General features: G+C 36.3%; 1 long non-coding RNA gene across 1 annotated transcript in view; it reads right to left on the minus strand.

Moving 5' to 3' along the window:
- Positions 1-4,078: 4,078 nt before the first annotated feature.
- Positions 4,079-13,043, minus strand: part of LOC148951891 (uncharacterized) — a 37,917-nt gene continuing 28,952 nt past the window's right edge. The window contains exons 2-3 of the long non-coding RNA XR_016141758.1: positions 8,457-8,504; positions 4,079-4,532 (exon numbers count right to left, since the gene is read on the minus strand). This is a non-coding gene — a long non-coding RNA (uncharacterized LOC148951891). The remainder of the gene's footprint in view (positions 4,533-8,456; positions 8,505-13,043) is intronic.

Raw genomic sequence — 13,043 nt, forward strand, 5'->3', positions numbered from 1 at the left:
CGTGACTACTTTTAAGTTCCAACATAACGGATGAATGAACAGTTTGCATTATTTTCTCGAGGTTATCTTGTGAGAGTTTTACCTTACTGAACTTCTTTGCTATATTTTGCTGAACAAGATCACTAATTGAATCATTAAACTGCCAAATTTCCACTCTTACTTCAGAAATATCAAGCCGTACTTCCTTCTCAATTCCAAGGCAAGTAGCAGTTTCCATGTAACAGTTTGGATTTTTATATAAGTCAGCCATTGGTTTTTTAATGCGTGGCTGACTAGCATGTGTACTAGCACCACATGCCTGTTTATTAGTTTGAACCTTCCATCCATATTTTCAATCGTAACAGTTGCTATTTTATGATCCCCGTACTTGAACACTAGAAGTCTCTTTCCGGGACTAAGAACTCTAAATATCTTTATTGGCGACCATGGATATTATGGTAATCGAGTGAAAGCTAGATCTCCCAACTTCATTTATTAAAAAAAAAACTTCTCTAGCAATCAAGTCTAAACATCCAAATAATCACACCCAATCTTGTTTAATAGGTCACTGTACTCCAGCAAGTAGCAGGTTGAAATTCAAATACTAATCAGCCTTAGGGTCTTTCATTTTGAATGCTAAATGACCAATAAGAAATTTTTGATCTGCAATTTATTCCTATCCCTTCCGACTGTTAGTATCGAAACATTCTAACATAAAACAGGAATAGGTCAGCTGGTTTCTCGAATTGTGTCTGTAACCAAACATTCAACCTTGATCATCCAACTATAATGCAACCGACATATGCAAGTTGAGTTGGTTATCGGATCTCTGCCACAATCTGTACCGCTTTTAAGATTTAAGGAACAAAACTTAGCCATAAATTTTGAGTGAGCAATAGTTAGAAAATATCAATGTCCTCAGAAAATTTCAGGTTTAATTTTTCGAGACTAAAAGCATAAGGCTTCAAAAGCTAATAAATTCCTGGATTTTGATATCTTGCTCATGCAGAAACTTCATGGAGAAGCTTATGATCCGGATTACACCCACGGTATGCTCCTAAAGTGCCACAATTGCACAAATTTGCGTTCTACACAGCGATTTTTGATGCTAGTCACAAAATTGACAGTAATAGTTCTAAAATAACGCTACAATGGAACTTTCCTGCTACAGATGGCAACTCTGAGCACGTGCTACACATAATAATATATTACTAAAATAGTACTTTCGTGCTAAATGTGGCAATCTTGCTTCTGATAGCTTGAATACTTAGAGACAAAATGATCAGCCTTTTTTCGGTCATTTGAATTTCTTAAATTATATCCGGCAGATAAGCTGAATCCGAATGTTAGAAGTCAGGGGGTTTTAATTTTTTTAACATCTGTCCTCTAATCTTCTGTGCACAAAAATATACGTATAGTTAAATGTGTATCTTATTGAACTATGTGTATATTAATATACGCAACAGTGGTGTTATTTTAAATATCGGTTTGTAACCCAATGTCAGTAACAGTAAGATCTGCCGGAGAACTAGCCAGCTGCTTATTTCTGAAGTGATAAAGAAAGAAACATGGAGTTATCTTGTAGATGAGTTCCTAAAGGCTGAGCTGAAGATGCAGTAATGGCAGCATCCTAGGTGTCAACAGAGGGGTCTGAAGAATAAACTAAGGTGCATTTACAAAATTGATCTTCGCTATGCGTATACATCACTGCAAACGCAGTGGGAGGATGCATTTTGACTCATCAAACCCATTCGCTGGACTGAAGTTTGCTGAACTTCTTAAGACCTCTTCCAAATGACGTTTTGCAATTTTTTGAATTAGGAAAGTATTTTTCATAGATTTCCTCTTTCAATTCCCTTTAATTATCACGTGATTCACCTTTTCAAATGAACAATTGTGTTTTTCTCTGTCTTGATTTTCAGCCTATTTTGGCTGCAACATTAGAAGTAGGCTATATTTCGTTTCGCTATATAGCCAAATAGTACCATGTTTGAGGAGGAATTGTTTCATTTTTTCTGTTTTTTTAATGTGCCCTACTTCTTGTAGTAGCTTCAGATGCTGATTTAAAAACTTTAAAGAAAGATGGCACTTGTTCAGCAAGCCTCAGTACAACAATAGGCATCATTGCTCGGTTTGTTGTTCAAAAGTCACTACAGTATGTATTAAAAATACCTTTTTCGTTCAAAATTAGCTAAAGATACAGCACAGCCTATTTCCTAAATATCATCAAAATTGGGGAATCCATAACCAGATATACTTGATAGAATATTTTTATATATAGATTTATATGCTAAATTTTTGAAATATTGGATTAGTTTATAATCATACTTCTATGATTTTAGTAGTATAGACCAATAGCCGCACAGATGCAATGCTGTGACGAATCCAAATCCCAGGATTTGTTGACCAGCAAGATAACCTTTCTAACTGAATCAATCTTTTGAGGGTATCTCAGGTATTTGTAAGTGAATTTATATAGGAAATTCAGGAAAACTGCCAGTATTGAACTAAATATGAAAATGGCGCAACTGCAATATTTCAGAAACTCTTACTGATATAAAAATGAAACTATCTATAAAATGGTCAGGAGGGGGCCGAACAAAATCAAGAAACCCCTTTACATGAAGGTCGGAAAAAAGTACGTTTGCGTGATCTCAGGAACGGCTGAGTTTATAAAGTAGGTATTTCCCGACAATATAAAGATGATTGTTATTATACCATATTGAAATATACAAGGTCCGTTATAGTTGTCAAAATGGGATATGACGTAACTCAGAAAGAGATTAGGATATAAAACCAAGTTTCAGGGGAAACTTTGAATCTTTTAAAAGTATGACTTTCCTTACTTTAAGGGACAGTTGATGAGAATTTTGAAGGAATTATTAAGTCAATATTGGCAACTAGGCTGTCAACAGGGCAGAAACTCAGAAGAAAATTCGAAAAACATATGCGTCGAAAAAAAGTAGTTTCTTGTTCATCTTCGTGAGTGAAAAACACTTTTTTAAATGTTTCACAATTCATTTTAATAGCATAATTTTAGCTAAACTAATGCCTTTTTTCTGCAGAATTTTCATTGGTTTAAAATATTACTATATTTGACATATAAACCTTGAAGTGTGACATTTCTCCAGCTACTTTGAGCATTATTTATAGATGGCATAAAAAGAAAAATTACAAGCGAAACGTTTCTTTGTACATGAAAATCGTTTTTTTTTCAGAACTGAGGTCATAGACGAAGCTATCAGATAAGATTTTAAATTTTAGAAATGTTACACTTGGGTGAGAAGGTAAAATAAGTGACCAGGTTCCCAAGGTGTCCCCATTCCCCACCTCCACTCACTAGTACATTTAAATTAAAAAAAAATATACATATTTATTTTGGCCATAAAGTAGTTGATGGCACAAAGTTTAACCCAAGATACGATAATACTAAAATTGAAAATGTAATAATTACACCCCACCTCCTAACAAAATTCGTCGCTACTCCGAGTTTTCAGCTTCGAACATGTGTCATTGCTGGCTGACGGCGTACAACCAAGCTACCAATTTCTTTATATTCACAAAGATAATATTTGACATCTTTACTGCTATTTGGGAAAGTTAATCATTTACAATATAGATTTTTGTTTGACTCTATTTTTAGTCATTAAATGGTCTTACACCTTTGATGCTAGGCTTTTAACAATACCCTGTTTTAATGGTCTCTTTTAAATAACATTCAAGAGTACATTGCAGGACATTCCTAGCGTTGGGTGTCCCAACGTTGAGTTCTTAAGCAAAGTTCTTAAGCTATCAAACTTAAGACTGAAAGTATTACTTTGCCAATTGATTGCTCTAATATCATATTCGATGTATTTGTCTATTTTATCTATATTATACTTATTATATTAATTTTCCAGTATAGGTTAATTACCGTAAATATACGGTACTTCTTTTTCTAACATAAAAAAACAATTCTAGGACTTCAGGACCATGATTTTGAGCAAGAACACCTTCCCAACTGACACAACCTTTTTATAATGATTCCTTAAATAATTCCTGAGTCTAGGAACAGACAAGTAGTAAGTATATGATAAGCTGTAAGAATACAAATTATAAAGTTGTACATAAACATTCTTTTCAATATTTATTTAGATAAAGAGAAAATAAAATGTCGAATTTATTTTCTTGTTTACGTGCTTGTTGACTCAGGATGCAATTTCTTGGCTGAGAAGCAGAAGCTGTACAAGGAGCAGAAGAGCTTGAATGAGTAGTAAATTTGTTTAGAGAGGGATGAGCAAAAAAGATAATTTATTGAAAAACTGTGAAGGGTTCAATTTCTTTTAAAATGTAAAAATGGGGGAAAAAAGGCATAAATAACAATTATACAGAGAATGAAACGAACATAAGGTTGAGAACCCTTGATTTTTTTTTTAACTTTACAATTTCAAGAAGCCATGTCTGTTGCAACGACTTTTTATGTAAAAATACACGCCATTACACAAAAAGACGGCAACAGTATACAGACTACACAGGATTAAGATAAAATTTACTGCTCAGCTCTAATTATCAACCTAGAAAAGAAAAAGGACATTAACCGATTGGAGATAAAAGACGTGTAAAGAAGTGATAAAAAAAATAAAAAAACAAAGAACAGGGCTAAAACTTGAAAACAACCCTAAAACAGAGTGAAACAAATTAAAATCCGATCCGCCATGAAGGATGGGCGTTAAAATGCCCAAATGGATGCCTGTTTCATTCGAACATGAAAGATTAGTACGAAAAAAAAGAAGAGCAAGCTAGGAGGAAAATAAAGGGACATTTAACTAGTAATTATGGCAAGGCGTCAGTCTATGAGTTAAAAGAATAGATAATAGTTTAAAAATAGCGTATTTATTCGATAATTAGGGTTAGCAGTTCAAAAGGGCGTTTGGCTGAATCACAATACAAATGTGCATCCATATGGTCAAAAGAACGTATTTGCAGTTCTCAGGAATGGATAAAGTTATTCATTCAAGATTTTTATGGCACGTTCAATTTGTGAGGTGTGTCTGAATATGTCTCTGCGGCGTGTACCCGATGATTGCCGGAGTAGCACTGCATTCGGTAGCTAGGGATTGTCCATACGTAGTACGTGGTCAAGGTATCTCTACCGGCGAACTTTTATTACATATAGCACATGAGGGTAACCCTTATCACGGGTCTCACCCTTTTTGTCTCCTTCCTCCTTAATGGAATAAAATTTTATTGTGCATAATCTTCTTTTAATATCCTACTCTATTATTATTACACTGTTTGCTTTTCAAGCTCATCCCCCACAAATAACATAGTTGCTCAAAATTTTGTGGAAAGCCGCAATTGGCCATCAGTGCCTCCTAATGAAAGGCAGCGAAACCTCAGAATGGTTGTTGCTGGATTGGATCAATTTAGTTCTTTTGATCGATTGAAAATACTTACATCAGCAGAAAATTATTTATCCATGTAAAATTGTTTAGCCTTTTGCAGAAATTCATATTTTTTACGAGGTTTGGGGACAACAGTATACAGAATAGAACTGACTGGGGGAAATTTAAGTCAAACAGAGTTGACGATTTTTTTTTCTAACGGTTTTTTTCCTGTCCTTCTGCCATTTTAAGAGGATTTCTCCTCCAAAGTTTAAAGTTTGATCTCTTTGTATTTATAGAATTAATATTTAATGCATGTGTTGCCTCAAAAGTAAAACATAAACTAAACATAAACTAACTCATAAACATAAAACATAAACTGATCTTATTTGTATTAATTGATAGAATTTTTTCCACAAAATAAGTTTTTTAAAGAAAAGTAGAGAACTCCATTAAACAAAATGAACAAAAATAAAATCAAATAATCTACCAAGCGTTAAACTACCACAAATTAGCATTGATAAATAAATGAAACACAAAACGAGCATAAATTACAATAAATAAACGAATCAAACCCAAAACGAGCAGAAATTAACATAAGTTAGGCTCAAAACCCCCGTGCCTTCCACGTCCAGATCATAATTTTTACTTTACTGAAACAAATATAAATGTTTTTACTTTTATAACTTTAATAAATCAAATAATATTAACATTTTGATTACTAAATATCGGTAAATGTATATTAAACTGACAATGCACATTTATTTGTATTCATTTCGAGCTCGTTTCGAGTTTGACTCAGTTATTTATTGTAATTTCTATTCGTTTTGGGTTTCAAAATCCCCTGAAAGCTTCAACTAAACATCGTTAACCGTTTATTGTAGATACACCCTTTAAATAGCCTGAATATACACTCTCTATTTTGTTTTAGTTTAAAATGCCTCTCAACTTTCCTCGAAAATTTTAACTTAACATCATTACCCATTCTTGAAATATTTCAAATACGTCTTTTTGACAGCCTGGAGGCATGTAACGTCTTTTGATTTAGTTTAATACCACTTCCAACATTTTTTGTATGTTTCAATTTAATACCCTCAGCCATTTCTGGGATATTACAGATATGCCCTTTCAACAAACTAGACGCGCATAGTGTCTGTTGATTTACTTTAACATACCCTAAGAGTTTCAGCTTAATACCCTTGGCTGTTTCAATGATATTGCAGATCCATCACTTTGGTATCATGGGCACCTAGTGTCTCAAAAATGCTTTGGAAGCTCCAATTAAATACTCTTGTATGTTCCTAAGATATTACAGATACACCCTTTTGCCAACCTGGATGCAAATAGGGTCTTTTGATTTATTCAAAATCCCCTCCACAAGCCCTGAAAATAGCATGGGATATGGCTGGCTTTTCCAAATCACTTTTGACTCTTTGCAAGGGTGCTAGAATTTTTTTTTTCAATAGAATGAGCACCCTCCGAAGTTTCAAAGACTACTCCTTCCGTATATAGTGGACCAAGGAAAAAATCCTAAGTAGACTTGTTTGTCTTGATGTTTCATCATGTTACACTCTCATGATGCTTCATACTTCATTTTAGAATTATATCGTTGAAATGTAAGACTTGGAATATTTTTATACTGTTGTGTCGTGGGTTACCTTGTCATTATAACATTCTGTCGATGTTTCAAAGTTCATTTTGGGATTTTTTCATTGAAATGTAACACTTGGAATATTTTCGTGGCGTTGTGTCTTGTCACCGTCACATTCTGCAGATGTTTCAAAATTCAGTTTGCAGTTTTAAATTTTCGTCAAAATGTAAGACTTGAAATATTTTCATACTGTTGTCTCCTGGTTCACCGTGTCAGTGCTACATTCTGCTGATATTTCAAAGTTCATTTCAGTATTTTTTCGTTGAAATGTAAGACTTGGAATATTTTTGTACTGGTTTACCTTGTCACTGCTACATTCAGTTGATTTTTCATCATTTCTTTTGGAATTTCTTCCTTGAAATGTAAGACTTGGAATATTTTTGTAGTGTCATGTCATGATTTACCTTCTCACAGATAACACTCTCTAGATGTTTCAAAGTTCATTTTGGATTTTTTTTTGTTGAAATGTAAGACTTGGAATATTTTGTACTGTTGTGTCTTGGTTTACCTTGTCACTGTTACACTCTCTTGATGTTTTAAAGTTCATTTTGGAATTTTTTCGTTGAAATGTAACACTTGGAATATTTTCGTAGTGTTATGTCTTGTCACCGTTACATTCTGTAGATGTTTCAAATTTCAGTTTGGAATTCTTTGTTGAAATGTAAGACTTGAGATATTTTTGTAGTGGTTTATCTTGTCACTGTTACACTCTCTTGAAGTTTCAAAGTTCATTCTGGAATTTTTGTCTCGAAATGTAAGACATAGGAATATTTTTGTACTGTTGTCTCGTGGTCCACCATGTCACTGCTACATTCTGTTGATGTTTCAAAGTTAATTTCGGGATTTTTTCGTTGAAATGTGAGACTTGGAATATTTTTGTACTGTTGTGTGGTGGTTTATCTTGCCACTATTACACCCTCTTGATGTTTCAAAGTTCAGTTTGGAATTTTTACGTTGAAATGTAATCAATCAATCAATCAATTTATTAATAATAAAAACAAAACACTTACAAACGTAAAGTTTGTACACGCCCAAGAAGCTCAGCTTGTAAAGGGCCAACAAAACAAAACAAGACACTATTATAAAGCACGTAAAAAAAACTGGATCAAGAGACATTTATGAAAATAGGAGAATTAATAGGAAACTTCACAAATAACTGAAAAAAAATATATAAACGAAGAAAACAGATTGAAAATTAGGATTAAATATAAAAAAAAAAATAAAATTAAAATCAGAAAAACATATTGAATGAAAAGAAGACATATAAAAAGGGGGGGGAAATACTATACTGGAAAGACCCGATCAGAAACTGCCTTTGCAGAAAAAGATAGAGGGACATCAGGAGGGATGGAGTTCCATTGTAAAAAAGATTGATAAACAGGAGACCTCTGACCTGCTGTTGGATGATCGTTTAGGTAAAATGAATCTGCAATAAGAGATACGTAAAAAAGAAGAGTACCTACCTGAGCCTGACAGAAAGAAAAACTGCTGCAGAGATGGTGGAAGTGTACCTAGAAAAGCAGAATATGCTAAATAAAGGAACTTTTACCCACAATACGATTTAAACAATTCCATTATATTGGAAAATACCTTATTCTGGTATTTACCTTGAAAACTGTCTTTCTTTGATATTTGCATTAAAATAATTGAAAAAAGCAACAAAATTGCCCTCTCCCAGCTATCTTTAGAAAGTGGCACCACAATAAAGTATATGAACTATCTAAACAAAGTAAAAATAGCAACTAAAACTCTTAAAGTAAGTTAGGATAGACATAAAAAACTCTTCCTTATAGCATCTTAAAAAAAAATTGGCAAGGCCTACGGAAAAGCTAGGGGATATCGTACATATCTCAAGCGTTTGGGGGGAGTAGGAACAGGGTTCCTACACACAAACACAGACACACATACACATAAAAACACACATACACACACACAAATTCACACAAACACACACACACACCCACCCTCTATCAACAAAACAAACAGACACAAACACACACAAACACACACACAAAAACAAACAAACCAACTAAAAACCTCTAAACATCTCTCACACAACAACACACCAACACAACAACCCTAACACACACACACACAAACACACGCACTCACACACACACATACACACACACATCCACACACACATACACACACACACACACACACACACACACACACACACACACACACACACACACACACACACACACACACACACACACACACACACACACACACACACACACACACACACACACACACACACACACACACACACACACACACACACACACACACACACACACACACACACACACACACACACACACACACACACACACACACACACACACACACACACACACACACACACACACACACACACACACACACACACACACACACACACACACACACACACACACACACACACACACACACACACACACACACACACACACACACACACACACACACACACACACACACACACACACACACACACACACACACACACACACACACACACACACACACACACACACACACACACACACACACACACACACACACACACACACACACACACACACACACACACACACACACACACACACACACACACACACACACACACACACACACACACACACACACACACACACACACACACACACACACACACACACACACACACACACACACACACACACACACACACACACACACACACACACACACACACACACACACACACACACACACACACACACACACACACACACACACACACACACACACACACACACACACACACACACACACACACACACACACACACACACACACACACACACACACACACACACACACACACACACACACACACACACACACACACACACACACACACACACACACACACACACACACACACACACACACACACACACACACACACACACACACACACACACACACACACACACACACACACACACACACACACACACACACACACACACACACACACACACACACACACACACACACACACACACACACACACACACACACACACACACACACACACACACACACACACACACACACACACACACACACACACACACACACACACACACACACACACACACACACACACACACACACACACACACACACACACACACACACACACACACACACACACACACACACACACACACACACACACACACACACACACACACACACACACACACACACACACACACACACACACACACACACACACACACACACACACACACACACACACACACACACACACACACACACACACACACACACACACACACACACACACACACACACACACACACACACACACACACACACACACACACACACACACACACACACACACACACACACACACACACACACACACACACACACACACACACACACACACACACACACACACACACACACACACACACACACACACACACACACACACACACACACACACACACACACACACACACACACACACACACACACACACACACACACACACACACACACACACACACACACACACACACACACACACACACACACACACACACACACACACACACACACACACACACACACACACACACACACACACACACACACACACACACACACACACACACACACACACACACACACACACACACACACACACACACACACACACACACACACACACACACACACACACACACACACACACACACACACACACACACACACACACACACACACACACACACACACACACACACACACACACACACACACACACACACACACACACACACACACACACACACACACACACACACACACACACACACACACACACACACACACACACACACACACACACACACACACACACACACACACACACACACACACACACACACACACACACACACACACACACACACACACACATACACACACACACATACACACACACACACTCACACACTCACACACACCCACACTCACACTCTCACTCACACTCACTCTCACTCACTCTTTCTTTCTTTCACTTATATTTTTACTCTTCTATTTATTTACACATAAACACACACACATACACACACACACATACACATATACACACACACATACAAATACACATACACATACACATACACAAAAACAAACACAAACACACAAAAACACAAAAACATACATGTGTGTGTTCTTGTCATGTGACGGTGACAAGACACAACGCCACGAAAATATTCCAAGTGTTACATTTCAAAAAAAAATCCCAAAATGAACTTTGAAACATCGACAGAATGTTATAATGACAAGGTAACCCACGACACAACAGTATAAAAATATTCCAAGTCTTACATTTCAACGATATAATTCTAAAATGAAGTATGAAGCATCATGAGAGTGTAACAGTGACAAGGTAAAACATGACTTAACAATACAAAAGTATTCCAAGTCTTACATTTCAACGAAAAAATTCTAAAATGGAAACATCTACAGAATGTAACTAAAAAATTTTGAACTTATTCAAGTTTTGGATTTGGCTTTCCTTGGGATTTCTTCCTCGGTCCACTATATACGGAAGGAGTAGTCTTTGAAACTTCGGAGGGTGCTCATTCTATTGCAAAAAAATTCTAGCACCCTTGCAAAGAGTCAAAAGTGATTTGGAAAAGCCAGCCCCCTCCCATGCTTTTTTCAGGGCTTGTGGAGGGGATTTTGAATAAATCAAAAGACCCTATTTGCATTCAGGTTGGCATAAGGGTGTATCTGTAATATCTTAGGAACATACAGGAGTATTTAATTGGAGCTTCCAAAGCATTTTTGAGACACTAGGCGCCCATGATGCCAAAGTGATGGATCTGCAATATCATTGAAACAGCCAAGGGTATTAAGCTGAAACTCTTAGGGTATGATAAAGTAAATCAACACACACTATGCGCGTCTAGTTTGTTGAAAGGGCATATCTGTAATATCCCAGAAATGGCTGAGGGTATTAAATTGAAACATACAAAAAATGTTGGAAGTGGTATTAAACTAAATCAAAAGACGTTACATGCCTCCAGGCTGTCAAAAAGACGTATTTGAAATATTTCAAGAATGGGTAATGATATTAAGTTAAAATTTTTGAGGAAAGTTGTGAGGTATTTTAAACTAAAACAAAATAGAGAGTGTATATTCAGGCTATTTAAAGGGTGTATCTACAATAAACGGTTAAAGATGTTTAGTTGAAGCTTTTAGGGGATTTTGAACTAAATCATAAGTCACTGTGTGCGTCCAGGCTGTTTTCTGTAAGGGCTAGTCTTCTGTCATCCTACAAACATAAAGATTTATCACCGATTGGTATATTTGCACTAGTTTTATAGATGTATGTTAAATAGTCTGTGAAGTAATAATTTTGTTTTTTCCTTGTTCTAACTTCACTCTTTACTTCCCTCAGAAAAACTTTGTTTTTTTAATTTAATATGTGCCTGTTTTTAATTTAGATTTAATGTAGTAGCAACACTTCAATCGTCATTTTTCCCAGGGGGGGGGGCAACCGTTTAAAAAAATTATGTTTAGTAGTACTTAAGAAGTATCTCCAGGCGAGTAGCTTCGACACAAAAGCTTAACTAAGCAGGCAGCTTTGCGTATCTTGACATACTTGTGGCAAATTTTACTAGCTTGACAGAACGTCTGCTGGGAGGATGATTGTCGTATCTGACTTGAGCCGAGTTTCAAGAAAAACGCAATTGAAGTTTGAAACGCGATATTCTTTTATTTAATGACGAAACCGGGATTTTTTTTATCTCGATTGTAGTCACACTCAAGGGCTACAACCAGGGTGAAATTTTGTTCACCTGGAGCTACTGGATATTCAGATATTGCTTATTGAAAAACAGATACGACCAAACGCTCGCGGATATTTCTTTTTACGGAAAACCAATACAACAATTTTGCTCTGAAAACTAGCAGCGTAAATGTCTTATCTCTTAGGAACT

This window comes from Artemia sp. Qi Xiang Cuo, chromosome 5, assembly GCF_049724085.1.
Source record: "Artemia sp. Qi Xiang Cuo chromosome 5, ASM4972408v1, whole genome shotgun sequence".
Lineage (NCBI taxonomy): Eukaryota > Metazoa > Arthropoda > Branchiopoda > Anostraca > Artemiidae > Artemia > Artemia sp. Qi Xiang Cuo.